Source organism: Dasypus novemcinctus, chromosome 13 (genome assembly GCF_030445035.2).
Source record: "Dasypus novemcinctus isolate mDasNov1 chromosome 13, mDasNov1.1.hap2, whole genome shotgun sequence".
In the NCBI taxonomy this organism is placed as follows: Eukaryota; Metazoa; Chordata; class Mammalia; order Cingulata; family Dasypodidae; genus Dasypus; species Dasypus novemcinctus.
This window is the reverse complement of record NC_080685.1, coordinates 14,457,091-14,470,676: the sequence shown is the minus strand read 5'-3', so window position 1 is coordinate 14,470,676 and position 13,586 is coordinate 14,457,091. Positions and strand designations below refer to the sequence as shown.

At 51.2% G+C, this 13,586-nt stretch overlaps 1 protein-coding gene across 4 annotated transcripts in view; it reads right to left on the bottom strand.

Moving 5' to 3' along the window:
• Nucleotides 1-13,586, bottom strand: part of GNG4 (G protein subunit gamma 4) — an 89,751-nt gene that overhangs the window by 40,649 nt on the left and 35,516 nt on the right. For all 4 annotated transcript variants that reach the window (XM_071207364.1, XM_058309507.2, XM_071207366.1 and 1 more), the window contains exon 2: nucleotides 4,163-4,271. The gene's annotated coding sequence lies outside the window, so the exon portion shown is untranslated. The remainder of the gene's footprint in view (nucleotides 1-4,162; nucleotides 4,272-13,586) is intronic.

Sequence of the window (13,586 nt, the reverse complement as noted above, 5' to 3'; positions counted from 1 at the left end):
CACAGATCGGCCGCCTAAATCAGCTTAACAGGGTGTGCTCCCATCTTGGTCAGAAAATTTCCCCAACAGGAAGATGCGGAGAATCCTGACTATTGGGAGCTTTGAAACCCGGGGGGTGCCCCCCCCGACCCGCATTTTGCAGAGCTGGGCTTGCACTCCCGCAGGCGTGCCCAGGTCCGCGGGTCCATGCCTCGGGCTGCCCGCGTGCATGTCTGCCTCCGTGGGGATGTGGGTGTTTATGGGTGCCTGTGTCAAATGAGGGGCTGTGCAGCTGTGCGGGCGCCTGTGATTGTGGGGTGAGAGTGTGCGTGGCAGTGAACGAGGGTGAGTGTGAGGGTTTGTGCGTGAGAGCGTGGCCAGTGTTCCCGCCAGAACCACGGCCTCGGCAGACCCCCTTGACATGCCCCCTCCCTTGCTCCTGGCCCTGGGACTCAGCTGTCTTTAAAATGCCCTGATCTGGGAGTGGGTGTAGCCCAGTGGTTAGCACCTGCTTCCCATGTACGAGGGCCTGGGTTCAATCCCCGGAACCTCCTAAAAACAAGCAAAAGCCAACAACTAAAAACCCCACTCCCCTGCCCAAAAGGGGACGTCGGGCTGAATGCTCAGGGTTTGAGAAAGGCCACTCCACGCTGTAGACGCTGGAGCTCCAACAAGCCGCTGGGGGAGTGGGGCCAGCGTCCGCTGGGGGCGCCCGTCCTCTCACGACGGCCACCCCCTCCCGTGTCCTCTCTGCTAGCTCCTCCGTCTCCTCAGTCCCCCGCCGGTGCTACACTGCAGGCTACTTGCCCCACAGCAGCCTGTCGCTGGCCGCGTCCTGCTTCACCCCCTTCCACTGCTGTCTCCTAAGAAGGGGCCTCTGCTGACTTCACCCAGTTCCCAGTTCTATCTAAAGGATGGGACCCTCCCTCCCCCCAAACCTGACTCTTCATCAGTCCAGCCCCCTCCCCTCTCCTCACACTGAAGGGCTGTTAGGCGGCTGGGACCCCCCTCCCCAAACCCTGGGAATGGTGCCACCTGACACCCACAGTCCGGCTTTAACTGGAGCCTTCGAGGCTGTGGGCAGCGCCCCCCTCCCTCCCTCCCTTTTCCTGCCCCCTCACCACTTCTGTCCCCTCCTTCTCAGCGAACGACCATCAAGGCAGAGCCCTCCCCGGCCCCCTTCCCACCCCCCCAGCCTGGCCTTGGCGCAGGTCCCTCCCTACAGGGGCTCACCCGCCGGCTGGCCCCGCCACCTGCGTCCCACCTCCCTCGAAGAAGGACTGGAGCACGTGCCGTGTTCTAATCAAGGGGGCCCAGCGGAAGCCTGCGGGGGGCTCTGCGGAAAGGGTTTTCTCCCTAGTGGAGGCACAAGGGGGAAACACCCGTCTTCAGTGCCTCGATGCGCCCCACTGAGCTGCTAGAACCGCATTGACCAAGAGGAGAAAGTCAAGGGATTCCTGGACAGCCACCCCGAGCGCTGAGCTGGGGGTCATGGGAGGTTGAGCCACCCCAAGCACTGAGCTGGGGGTCATGGGAGGTTGAGCCACCCCGAACACTGAGCTGGGGGTCCTGGGAGGTTGAGCCACCCCGAGCACTGAGCTGGGGGTCCCAGGAGATGGAGCCACCCTGAGCACTGAGCTGAGGGGTCCCGGGAGGTGGAGCCACCCTGAGCGCTGTGCTGGGGGGTCCCAGGAGGTCGATCCACCCCCAGCGCTGAGCTGGGGGGTCCCAGGATGTCGAGCTACCCCGAGCGCCGAGCTGGGGGGTCCTGGCAGGTCTCCCCTGACTCTCTATGTGAGCAAACAGGCTCCACCATCCTCAGCTGAGAGGCGTTCTTGTCCAAGGCTAACCTCCCACCCGTGTGCGGGCCTGTCCCTTCCCTCCTCCTCCTGAAATGGGAGGCGCTGGGTTCCTTCTCAGCACATGGAGTTATATTCAGGGCTTTCCAGCTGACCACCTTAAAACAAAGAAATGACAGCAACGAAACAGAAAACCCTTTCTCCCTCGTCTCTGTTTCTCCTCAGGGAGGTGGAGAGGTAATGACAACTTCCCACATAAAGGGGCCCCCTGAGGAAGAAGCCGAGAAGAGGTTCTAAAAATACGGCTGGAAAGTTCTCTCCCTGGCGCACAGGATGAAAAAGGCTGCCCGCCTCCCCTGCTCTGCTCTGCTCGCTCAGCCCTCTCTGCCTCCACTTGGGGCTACTTGCTCCTTGCCCTCAGGGGTTCTTGGGTGTACTCCTTCCTCTCCCACTGCACCCCCAGGCTTCTCAGCCCCCGCCCCCGACTGCAGAGCTGGGCGTCTGCACTGCACACCTTTCCTAGCTGGTTCTGGCACACAGCAAAGGCTGAGAAGCACAGAGAGCTGTGGACAGTTTCTCCTTCATCGCTCCTTTGCGTGCCTCTAAATTCCCTCGCAAAGTGTTCCCCTACCTTGGAGACTCTCTACCTCAGTCCCTGACTATTAACATGTGTAGGAATCACCTGGGGATCAACTGCAGATGGCGACTTGGTGGGCCACGGCCGCTCCTCGGACCCCGCTTCCAGCAGCAAGGCGCTCGATCAGAGAACGCGAGTGCTGGGAGGGAAGGAAGAGGCCAGGTGCAGTTCTCTCATTTTTCAGGTGAGGAAACGTATTCAGGGTGGTTAAACAGCTTCATTCCAGAGAGCTCTTCAGTGGAAGTGGGAGGAGGCCTTTCCCCAGTGTGCTCCCAGCTCGTCCCCCCTCGGGGCCAACTGGGGCCTTTGGGGCAGGCGTAGGATTTTACCCCAGACTCGTCCGTCCTGCTCTCCTAGGTCACTCACCCTCAAGGATCCTACCCCTTCCCTACTAGAGATCCCCCCTACCCCCCCCCATTACCCCACCCCGTGGTGAAGGTAAGAAGCTGACGGGGGGAAGGAAATGGCTTTTGTCCCCTGAAGACAGAGGGAAGGTTTCTGAGGTCCCCTGCCATCTGGCTAGTGACCTTCCAGGTTCCAGCTCTGCCCTTCCGGGACTGGTGGGTGCTGGGTTTCTGCGTGAACTGGTTTATGCACCTCTGCATGGCCACCTGTGTGTGGACGCAGCCCTCCTTGACACGGAGGAAAACGAAAGCAGGGACAAAGGAGAGTTGGAATGACACTAAAAGTGCCTGCTGTCTACCAACAGGCCACACAGTTGGCTCTTGAGCTTTTAAAAAGACAAGGCATGGGAAGCGGACCTGGCCCAGTGGTTAGGGCGTCCGTCTACCACATGGGAGGTCCATGGTTCAAACCCCGGGCCTCCTGACCTGTGTGGAGCTGGCCCATGCGCAGTGCTGATGCGCGCAAGGAGTGCCCTGCCACACAGGGGTGTCCCTGTGTAGGGGAGCCCGATGTGCAAGGAGTGTGCCCTGCAAGGAGAACTGCCCCACTCGAAAAAAGTGCAGCCTGCCCAGGAGTGGCACCACATACAGGAGAGCTGATGCAGCAAGATGACACAAGAAAAAGAGACACAGCTGTGTGTGGTGCACAGCTCATTGCAAACTCAAAGTTGGAAGGGAAGAGCACACAAGGTGATTCAAGCCCCAGCGCTGCCCATCTGACTCGATTCGGGAAGGCAGGTGGGGTTTAGACTCTCTGGACGACTGGGCACCAGCCTGTCTTGAGCCACCGCCTTCAGGCTGACTGATGGCTCAGGGGGTCGTCGAGCACACACTAGCGGGGCGGCAGGGTGTCTCCCCAGCAAGCCCCTGGAAGACAGCTACTGGCCGTGAGCACGGACCCTGGCCTTCATGGGTGGGGGTGGGGGGTGGGGGACTCCCCCTCAGTCGGGGGGCAAAAACAGATCCGACTCCTCCGTGCGGCACGGCTGCCCATGGGGAGGGCTCCGTCCCGCGGCCCTCAGTCCCCCAACAGGGGCACCTCCCTTCCCCTGGGGCTCAGGTGAGGTGGCACACTGCCCCCATGGGTGGCGTGGAGATCCCTGGTGAGGCAGGCTCGATGAGGACGCCCGTCTGCCGTGGAGTGTGGGGAGGGGGCTCGGACGACCACAGCTGCTAGAGGACGGCAACGAGTGGGGTGAGGACCCAGCCCCGCAGCAGGCCTCCCGGGGCCAAGGCTGGGCCCGGGCCCACCTGTGCGCACCTGGCCCGGCCCACCAGTGCACACCTGGCAGAGACACCGAGTCTCCAGAGAGTACCTGCCCTCAGCAACAAGGCACGCTTACCTGCTGAGAGGGCGGCACAGCGAGAGGGGCAGGGGACAGCGGCGGCAGGCGGTGGTAGCTGGCGGTCTCGGGCCAGAGGCTGACTCAGGCCTTCAGCTCCGAGGGTCACCTGAAAGCACAACCAAGAGCGCGTCCAGAGGTGCGCACGGAAGCCTGCCCCCGCCCTCAGGGGCCCCGTTGCCCACCTCAGCCCCTCTTCTCTCTCAGACGCTTTCCTTTAAGCCTGAGGACTCTCGTATCAGACCGTGGGGCAGATGGCATGCTAGAGGCAGAGAGGACTCCCCTGACCTGACAAAGCACAGATTGGGGACACGACCTCTTGAACCACAGGTCAGAGCTGGGGAGGTGCTGGCAGGCCCCCCTTCCGCCTGCCCACTGGGTGACCCCTGCTTGCTCTCCTGCCCCCCACACACCTGCCATCCCCGCTCCAACCAAGTTCTGCCAAGCGGAACCATTTGAGATGTTTTTTTTTCCATATTATCAATATCATCTTAAAGCCCATTGGACTGTGCACTTTTAAATAGGTGAACTGTTTGGTATATGAATTATTTCTCAATAAAGCTGTTAATTAGACGATACATGCTCACCCCGCAAACAGATGAAGATAGAAAAAATTACAGCGGAGAAAATAAAGACCAATTACAGTTCCTTTTCCAGAAATAATGATGGTTAACATACTGATGCAAATTGTTCATATACATATTAGAAATAACTCGATTTGAACCAAAGGACATTTAGCTCAGAAGAGAAGTCTCAACCAGAGGACCTTAAAGATCTCTTTAAACCCTGGATTCTGCACAAGAGACTGATGGCCCTGTCCACCTCCCTGCTTGGACAGAGTCCCTCTGGAGTGGCCGGGCTCCGGATGGCGGCTTCCTTTCTCGTGGGTTTTCCCAGGGCCCTGTCCTACAGTACGATCCCAGTGAACGTGGAGCAAAAACAAATGCCTGGCTGGGATGGATCCAAATTAGTTTTGGCTTTGAACTTCAGGGGAGATTGTTTGAAGTGGTGCTTCGTGCCAGTTAGTCTGTTCTGCATTTTCACAAACACCACACGCCTGCTGTTCTGAATTGTTCCTTCCAGTTAGACTAATTTGTTGGGTTTGGGTCCTTCCCACTCTGCAAAAATGGTTTGACTTTTAACTAATTTTATTCTAATTTCCTTCTTGACTTTGTTTTCTCACCCCTCTATTAGAAAAACCTTTTCAATTGCATTTCTTTTCACTCTGCTAACACTGCTTTTGAAAGTCATTTTGTTCTCTGTTTTTTCAGTTGCTGATGTTCCAGATGACGGAGAAACTCAATTGCTGGTTGATCCCAGCCAACTGGGGTGGCCCAAAGGAGCCCCAGAGAGGGTAAGGAGGGGTGCAGCAGGTCCTCTCACCCCACCCCCCACGAGCCCCTGGCCCCATCGCCACCTTCCGAGGGGAGGGAGACAGAGAGAGGGACGTGTCCTCGAGAGGAGGCTGCCAGGAGGGGGCCAGGATTGTTTCCTGCAGGTGTGAGGCCTAAATCCTGCCAACTAGGAAGGCGACTTTCAAGTCCAGCTCCAGGGATCTTCCTGCCCACCCTTCCAGAAGGACGTGAGACCCTGGGGAGGGCGGAGAGGCAGCCAGTGATAGCACGGGTTCTCCTTTCTTCCTGTGTCTGGGAGGCCCCTGGGGCTGCCTCTGCAGGCAGGGGACAGCCCCAGGCCCTCTTCACACCTGACCTCATCTCATCTTTTTTCTCAAATCAGATTTCCCTGGAGGAATATTCTCTACTCTCAGACAGACAGACATTCCTTTGGGTGTCCATTAGGTCCACATCACCTCCCCCACCAAACGTCCTGTAATAAATGCTGCAAATAGATCAGCAGTTCTTTAAGGCAGGAGAAGGACAGGGAGATTGAGGGGTGACTACTATGGGGTAGGGCTTATTTGTCATTTTCTTTTCTCATTTAAAGAGTAATGAAAAGGTTTTAATATCGATTGAAGGAGTGAAGGCACAACTTTGTGAGGATACCAGATGCCAGTGACTGTACACTTTAGATGGAGTGTATGGTTTATGAATACAACTCAATAAAATTGATATAAAAATAAATACTGCAAAGAAAATGAGGAAAGAACAAGGAAAATACAGATTTAGTGTTGATAATTGCTTTATTAAATAAATTAGATATGCGGGACATATACACATCCTTTTGGAGAAAAGGCCTAAGGCTTTGTGCAACATGTTCTTTTGACAAGCGCCATGGAAGAGTTCCCTGGTCAGAGGAGTATGAGAAATGGCCATTATTTCACTCCTTTCTTTGGAGGTGCAAAATGCACACTGACATGATAAAGATATTGGGTGAGTCCTGCAGTACTGAAACCTGTTGGCTTAACCCTGCATTTCTTTTTTTTAATTAATAGATCGTAAGGAATGTTACATTAAAAAACATAAAAAAACAAAAAAAACATAAGAGGTTCCCATATAACCCACTCCCCCCTACATCATTTTTGTAAATTGTATTTTTTTTAAAATACATACATCACAAAAAAAATGTTACACTAAAAAATATGAGGTTCCCATATACCCCCCACCCTCCCACACCAACAACCTCCCCCATTATTGCGGCACCCTCATCACACTCAGTGAACACATTTTGGAGCACTGCTGTACTACACAGATAATAGTTTACCCTGTAGTTCTCACTCTCACCCAGTACATTCAGTGTGGTATGGCAGGATATATAAGGTCCAGCATCTGACCCTGCAATATCATTAAGGCAACTCAAAATCCCAAAAATGCCCCCACATCGCATCTCTTTTACCCTCTCCCTGCTCTCAGCAACTACTGTAGCCATTTTCTCCACCTTGATGCTAAAATTTCTTCTATTACTCGTCGCATTTATTGAGCCAGAATCTCGCCAGGTTGTTTTGTTTAGTGTTTTTTTGTTTGTTTGTTTGTTTTTTTAATGTAAGAGTGCTTCCCATACTTTCATATGCTGGGGTAAACAGACCAGCTGAGGCAACTTGCTGTGCTGACCTTGGCTTCCCAGGGCCCCATCAGAGGAATGAAGGGATGGAAAACTCCTGTCCACCTTAGACCTTCAGACGCCCCTACAAGCACTCCAGCTCCCTGTGGGATGCCGTCTTTGGCTGGTATATTAGGGTTCTTCAGAGAAACAGAACCAACAGAATATATATATATGTAAACATTAAGAGATTTATTATAGGAATTGGCTCATATGACCATGGGGATTGGCAAGTCTGGATTTTGTAGGGCATGCTGCATTTTGGGAACTTAAATGAAGGTGATGTTGAATTCCCCAGGAGAAGCTGGCTGGCTGTAGCAGAGATACAAATTCTTTCTGACTGCTGAAATCCACAGATCTTGCTGTAAGGCCTCAAAGTGATTGTTTGAGGGCACTCCTCTCACTGCTGAGGGCAGTCTCCTTTGTTGATTGTAGATGCAATCAACTGACATGATTTAAATCCATCCATGAAACACCCTCACAGTAACAAGCAGGCCAGTGTTCGCGCGACCAAACAACTGGGCACTGTAATCCAGTCAAGCTGACACATGAACTTAGCCTTCACAGCTGGTATCAGAACCATGTGAGGACCTGGCAACAAGCCCAAGGCCCCAGCTCTAACCCCCTCCAACCCCCCTGGGCCTCTGTGGTCCTCATTAGCTCTCCAGCGGATTCTGATTCCCAACAGTTTTGGACCCGCTGCTCTAGAAGTCCTGTGGTTCTAAAGCTTTGCTGTTCATTTGAATCACGTGGGGAGTGTTTAAAACCTGGATGCTGAAATCGCTCAAGGGAGTCCTTTCACCTGATGTGCACAAAGCCAATAGAGCGAGACCAGGATTTCAAGAAAAGAAAGTTTATTAGCAAGGGCCAGCCCAGCGGAGACGGGAGAACAGTAACTTCCTGAAATCAGCCTCCCCAAGCTGGAAGTTATACTGATTTTTATGTGATTTTGTCAGGGTTGGTTTAATATAATGAGGCAGGTGGAGAGTATGTGGTGTAGAGGGTGGGTTTTAGCTGAGCACGCGCTGTTTCAAAACGGGCTTGGCATGTCACCTGTGAGAAAATGGCAGTGCAGTGGCAGCTCTGGGTGTGATTTTTATTATTATCATGATGTGAAGGTAACTTTTAGGTCAAGCTTCCCCTAACCGTGCAAGTCCTAGTGACCAGAAGCTGTTTAATCAAGTTCTAACATGAAAGGCAAAAACAGTGAAGCCGGCTAGTGAGGTAGGGAATCAATAAATGGATCTGGAACCTGGCAGAGAGTCCACGTGGACATCAATGAGCCCAAGATGGCTGCTGGAAGACCCTCCCCAAGATCCTACCCTTCAGTACAGGATTTCCTCCAGAAGCAGGAGAAGCCCCGGATATCCCCACGGACTTTATCACTGGGTCCTCACGGGGGATTGATGGGTGGGGCAATCAATCAAAACAGCAAACAGCTGGAGCTCCTCCCCTGCCATTAGCAAAGGGGTGGAATAATTTATGGTTCAAAAAGCAGGTGCAAGACCTGAACTGGCTCTTGCCTCTGGACCCCTGTTCTGGACCCTGTTCCTGCCCTCTGCTCCTTGCTCTTGCCGTTTTCCCCTGCCATCGTGGCCATGCAAGTAAAACCTGGGCATTTATAACCTGCAGTGGGGAATTGTAGCCTGTAAATCAGCCCGCTTTATCACTTTCCAGCCCCTTCCTCTCTACCTGGGACCCCTGATCTGTTATTTTCTCCCATTTCTCGTCCCTCCCTGCCTGAATGTTACTGGCCTAACTCACCCAACATGCTCTTGAAATTCATTTCTGCAGCATAGTCAAGAACCTAGACAAAATCCAGTAACAACAGGATCTAACCCAGATCCTGGGATTAGATCATCTAATAGTCTCACTACTCTACAAGGTGAGATATATTTCCTATCAATATACATAAAGGGGGTGGGGCTTTGAAAGTAAGGAAATAGAAACTTCCATAAATCAGTAGGAAAAGTTACTTCTGCCAGGGTTTAGTGAAGCAGCAGCTTCAATGTCAAGGTCACAGCCCAGACCACTTAGTCCTGATCTGCGGGGGAGGACTCAGGAATCGCTGCGTGCGCTTCCCAGGGGACTCCAGCGTGCAGCCAAGTCGGAGGAACCCTGCTCTAGTCTTTGCCCTGGACTTCCGGACTTCCGCCTGGGATCTCAGGTGCTCGTTCAGCAGACCCGGGGTGGGGCCTCAGGAGGGGCTAGACCCGACCCTCGCTCCTCAGAGCTGGGCACAGTCTAGCAGCTTCAGGGTCTCCTGGGAGCTTGTAAGAAATGCAGAAGCTCTGCCCCACCTGGCACCTCTGGAATCAAAATTTGCATTTGAACCCAAGTGATTGCTGTGTATGTTAGAGTTGAGAAGCTCAATTTCTCAAAATAAAACAACTTGTTGGTGCTGATGGTGCCTTATGACCCGTCTTCCTTGCTCCAGTTGCTAAAGAAAGGTGCTCTAAAAGGCACTAAATTTTTTCCATGAAGTTTTAAAAAACCATTTTTTCTCCCTAAAGAGAGAAAACTACACTCATCTCTAAACAAGATCCTTGGTCTCACTGTGAGGAAATGGGATGAGAAGATCCACCACTTTGCCACCACTTGAATGGGAGCCCCGTGAGCAGAGGCTGTTTTACTGATGTCTGGGTCCTCAGGCCCCAACGCAGGCAGGTGCAAACACAACAGTCCACACAAACACGATAACTGTCTACACGGAAGAACAAAGCCCATACAAACGTGACGAATATATGTACATGGAAGCACAAAGCCCATGCAAACAGGAGGAACGTATGCACAGAAGCACAAAGTCCACAGAAACATGAGCATGTATGCGTGGAAAAACAAACTGGCTTCAGAGCAGTGATTTAAATTCACCGTGGCTTGGCTGTGGCTGCCTTATGCCTTAAATGGAGCTGTAACGCTTTAGCTCCCCGGTTTGGGCTGTATAATGAGTTAAAGTCACATGTATTTATTGAGGCATTACGCTAGGCTGTGGCACACAAGAAAAATCACAGTCTCTGTCCTCAGGGAGCTTACAAGCTGGTGAAGGATGACACATATTGTTCAAATAATCATGCTGATGAATGGACTCTTACAAATGGAGGCATGTAGTTTGAATACCTAACCAAAGAAATTGATTGGGCTGAAGCATCTCTGTCAGTTTCTATAATAGATTCTGAAGCTTTCAGGAAGAGTGAGACCACTTTCCTGACCTCAAAAGCTCAGGTTCTAATGGAGAAAAGATATATAAATAAGTAACAATCATAGCATGATAGGTGTGTTTTAGCCTGCTAGGATGCTGAAATGCAGATACCAAGAAATGGGTTGGCTTTTACAATGGGGACTTACTAGTCTGCAAGGTTACAGTTTTGAGGGTGAGAAAAATGTCCAAACCAAAACACCATCAGGTGATGCTTTCTCCCTGAAAACTGGCTGCCAGTGACCCTGGACGCCTCTGTCACATGGTGGCATCTGCTGGTCTCTCCCTTCTCCTGTGGGTCTCATTGCTTCTTGGTTTTGTGCTTTCTCTCTCCCAGTTCCATTGATTTCAGCTTCTTGCTTCAATGACCTCCCTCATTCCCTCCTTCCTTCCTTCCTTCCCCCTCCCTCCCTTCCCATATTCATTCCATTTATAAAAGACTCCAGGGAAGTGGACTTGGCCCAGCAGTTAGGGCATCCATCTACCACATGGGAGGTCCGTGGTTCATACCCCAGACCTCCTTGACCCGTGTGGAGCTGGCCCACGCACAGTGCTGATGCACGTAAGGAGTGCCGTGCCACGCAAGGGTGTCTCCCGCATAGGGGAGCTCCCCTGCAAGGAGTGTGCCCCATAAGGAGAGCCGCCCAGCGCGAAAGAAAGTGCAGCCTGCCCAGGAATGGTGCCACACACGGAGAGCTGACATACAAGATGACGCAACAAAAAGAAGCACAGATTCCCTTGCCACTGACAGCAACAGAAGCAGACAAAAAAGAACATGCAGATAGACACAGAGAACAGACAACTGGGGCTGGGGGGAAGGGGAGAGAAATAAATAAATAAATCTTTAAAAAATAGAATAAAATACTCCAGAAAGAGGATTAAGACCCATCCTGGGTCATGCCTTAATTGAAGTAACCTAATAAAAAAAGTCCCTAACTGAAGTAACCTAATCAAAACGTCCCACCCACAGTAGGTTCGCACCCACAGGAATGGGCCAACTTTAAGAACATGCTTTTCTGGGTCACATTCAGTCTCAAACCACCACTAGGCATATCTGGGGCTAGTTGTCTAACAGAATCTATTCTCCCCTTTCTCTCAGAATTTAGCAGGGCAGGTGACTGCCTAACTAGACTCTCCCCAGCTTAATTTGTAGCTAGGTTTGGCCAGGTGGCTAATTCCTTGTCAGTGGAGTGAACAGAAATGATGAGTGGGGAAGTGGATTTCGCTCAACTGATAGAGCGTCCTCCTACCATATAGGAGGTCCAGGGTTCAAACCCAGGGCCACCTGACCCATGTAGTGATCTGGCCCATGTGCAGTGCTGATGCGCGCAAGGAGTGCCGTGCCACACAGGGAGCCCCATGCACAAGGAGTGCACCCTGCAAGGAGAGCCACCCCGTGTGAAAAAAGCACAGTGAGCCCAGGAGTGGTGCTGCACACATGGAGAACTGATGCAGCAGAATGACGCAACACAAAGTGACACAGATTCCTGATGCCGCTGACAAGAATGCAAGCAGGCACAGGGGACACAAAGAGCAGACAATGGGGTGGGGGGGAAGGGGAGAGAAATAAATAAATAATAAATCTTAAAAAAAAAAAAAAGAAAGAAAGAAATGATGAGTGCCACTTCCAGGCTGGGGCCTCAAGACACTGCTCCTCTGAGCTCTTTTCCCATCCAGGAACCTGGAACATGAATGTGCTGCAATGTAACATCGACAAGGGAGGCAAGGGCAATACCCAGGGCAGTAGTTATCCAGTGTAGTCCCTGGACCAACCACATCAGTATCGGCTTTACCTGGGAGCTTATCAGAAATGCAAATTCTCGGGCCCCACTCAGACCTACTGAATAGAAACCCTGAGAGTGGGAAGTGGTTTAATGAGACTTCCAGGTGAGTCTGATACACACTAAAATTTGACAACCACAGTGGTAGGGGACTAGCAAGAAACAAAATGAAAGGAACCTGTGTCCCTGAAACATCACCTGGAGCAGGGCTGCCCCACCAACCTGAGCTACTCACCTTTCTGAGCTCTTATGGGAGAGAGAAATACATTTCTACATTCCTTAAGTCATCATATTATGGGGTCTCTTTGTCATAGCAGCTTTGTCTCTACCCTAACTAATAAAGCATTTCAACAGAAAAAAGGAAAATTACTATGGGAACACTGCTGCCTTGAAAATGCCATAAATCTTGAGACAAAAATACCAATTAAAGATATTTGGTTTGGGGAACCACATATAGTGAGGCATAAAATTATAGTCAGGATTCCACCTTGAGAGTAAGATGTGTTCACTTCCAGGGTTCAACATTTCTGGGTGTGGCAGACAGACTGGTTGGTGGGGCAGCCTGCCAGGCCCCTCATTTCTCTAGGAGAAAATCAGTTTCACTGGAGAGAGAGCCCAGCACACAAACCTGGTTTATTAACAATACCCTGGCCTCGAGTAACCATTTCTAGTACTTCACGGAGTCTATCAGGCAGATTGGCCCTTTGGTCCAATCTCTACAACTTTGTGTCTGGGTCTTAAGGATAAAGGGAACTGCAAGGAAAAATATAAGGGAGTTGCTATTTTTACTCTAAAATCTCTGTTAGATGTTAGGTGCACAGATAGCTCTTCTTATGTACACAAAAATTGAAGTTCTGATACATGCTCCAACATGGATGAACCTTGAAGACATCATGTTGAGTGAAATAAGCCAGACACAAAAGACAAATATTGCATGATCTCTCTGATATGAAATAATTAGAATAATCAAACTCAAAGAGTCAATCTAGACGATAGATTACCAGGGGGTGGGGTGGGGATAGGGAATAGGGTATAAAGGCTTAAAATATACAGAGTTTCTATGTGGGGTGATGGAAAAGTTTTGGTAATGGATGGCGGTGATGGTAGCACAACATTGTAAATATAATTAACAGCACCAAACAACATATTTGAGTGCGGTTCGAAGGGGAAATGTTAGTTTGCATGTACGGTACTAGAATAAGAATTTAAAAAAATAAGTTGAGGAAGAGTTCTCCTAGCTTTCAGAATAATCATTTACTTAAGATAGATTGGTTTTGAATTGGATTTCACTCATTGAGTTGTCACCTTAGAGTGTTTCCCCCACAATGGAGGTCATACTTGCTTCCATGCAAGGAATCTAGAGGGAATGTCTACAGTGGGAACAGTCCCACTCGGCAGGGACACTACGATCCCCACTCTTGCTCAAACCATTTTGAAAATTAAATACTGT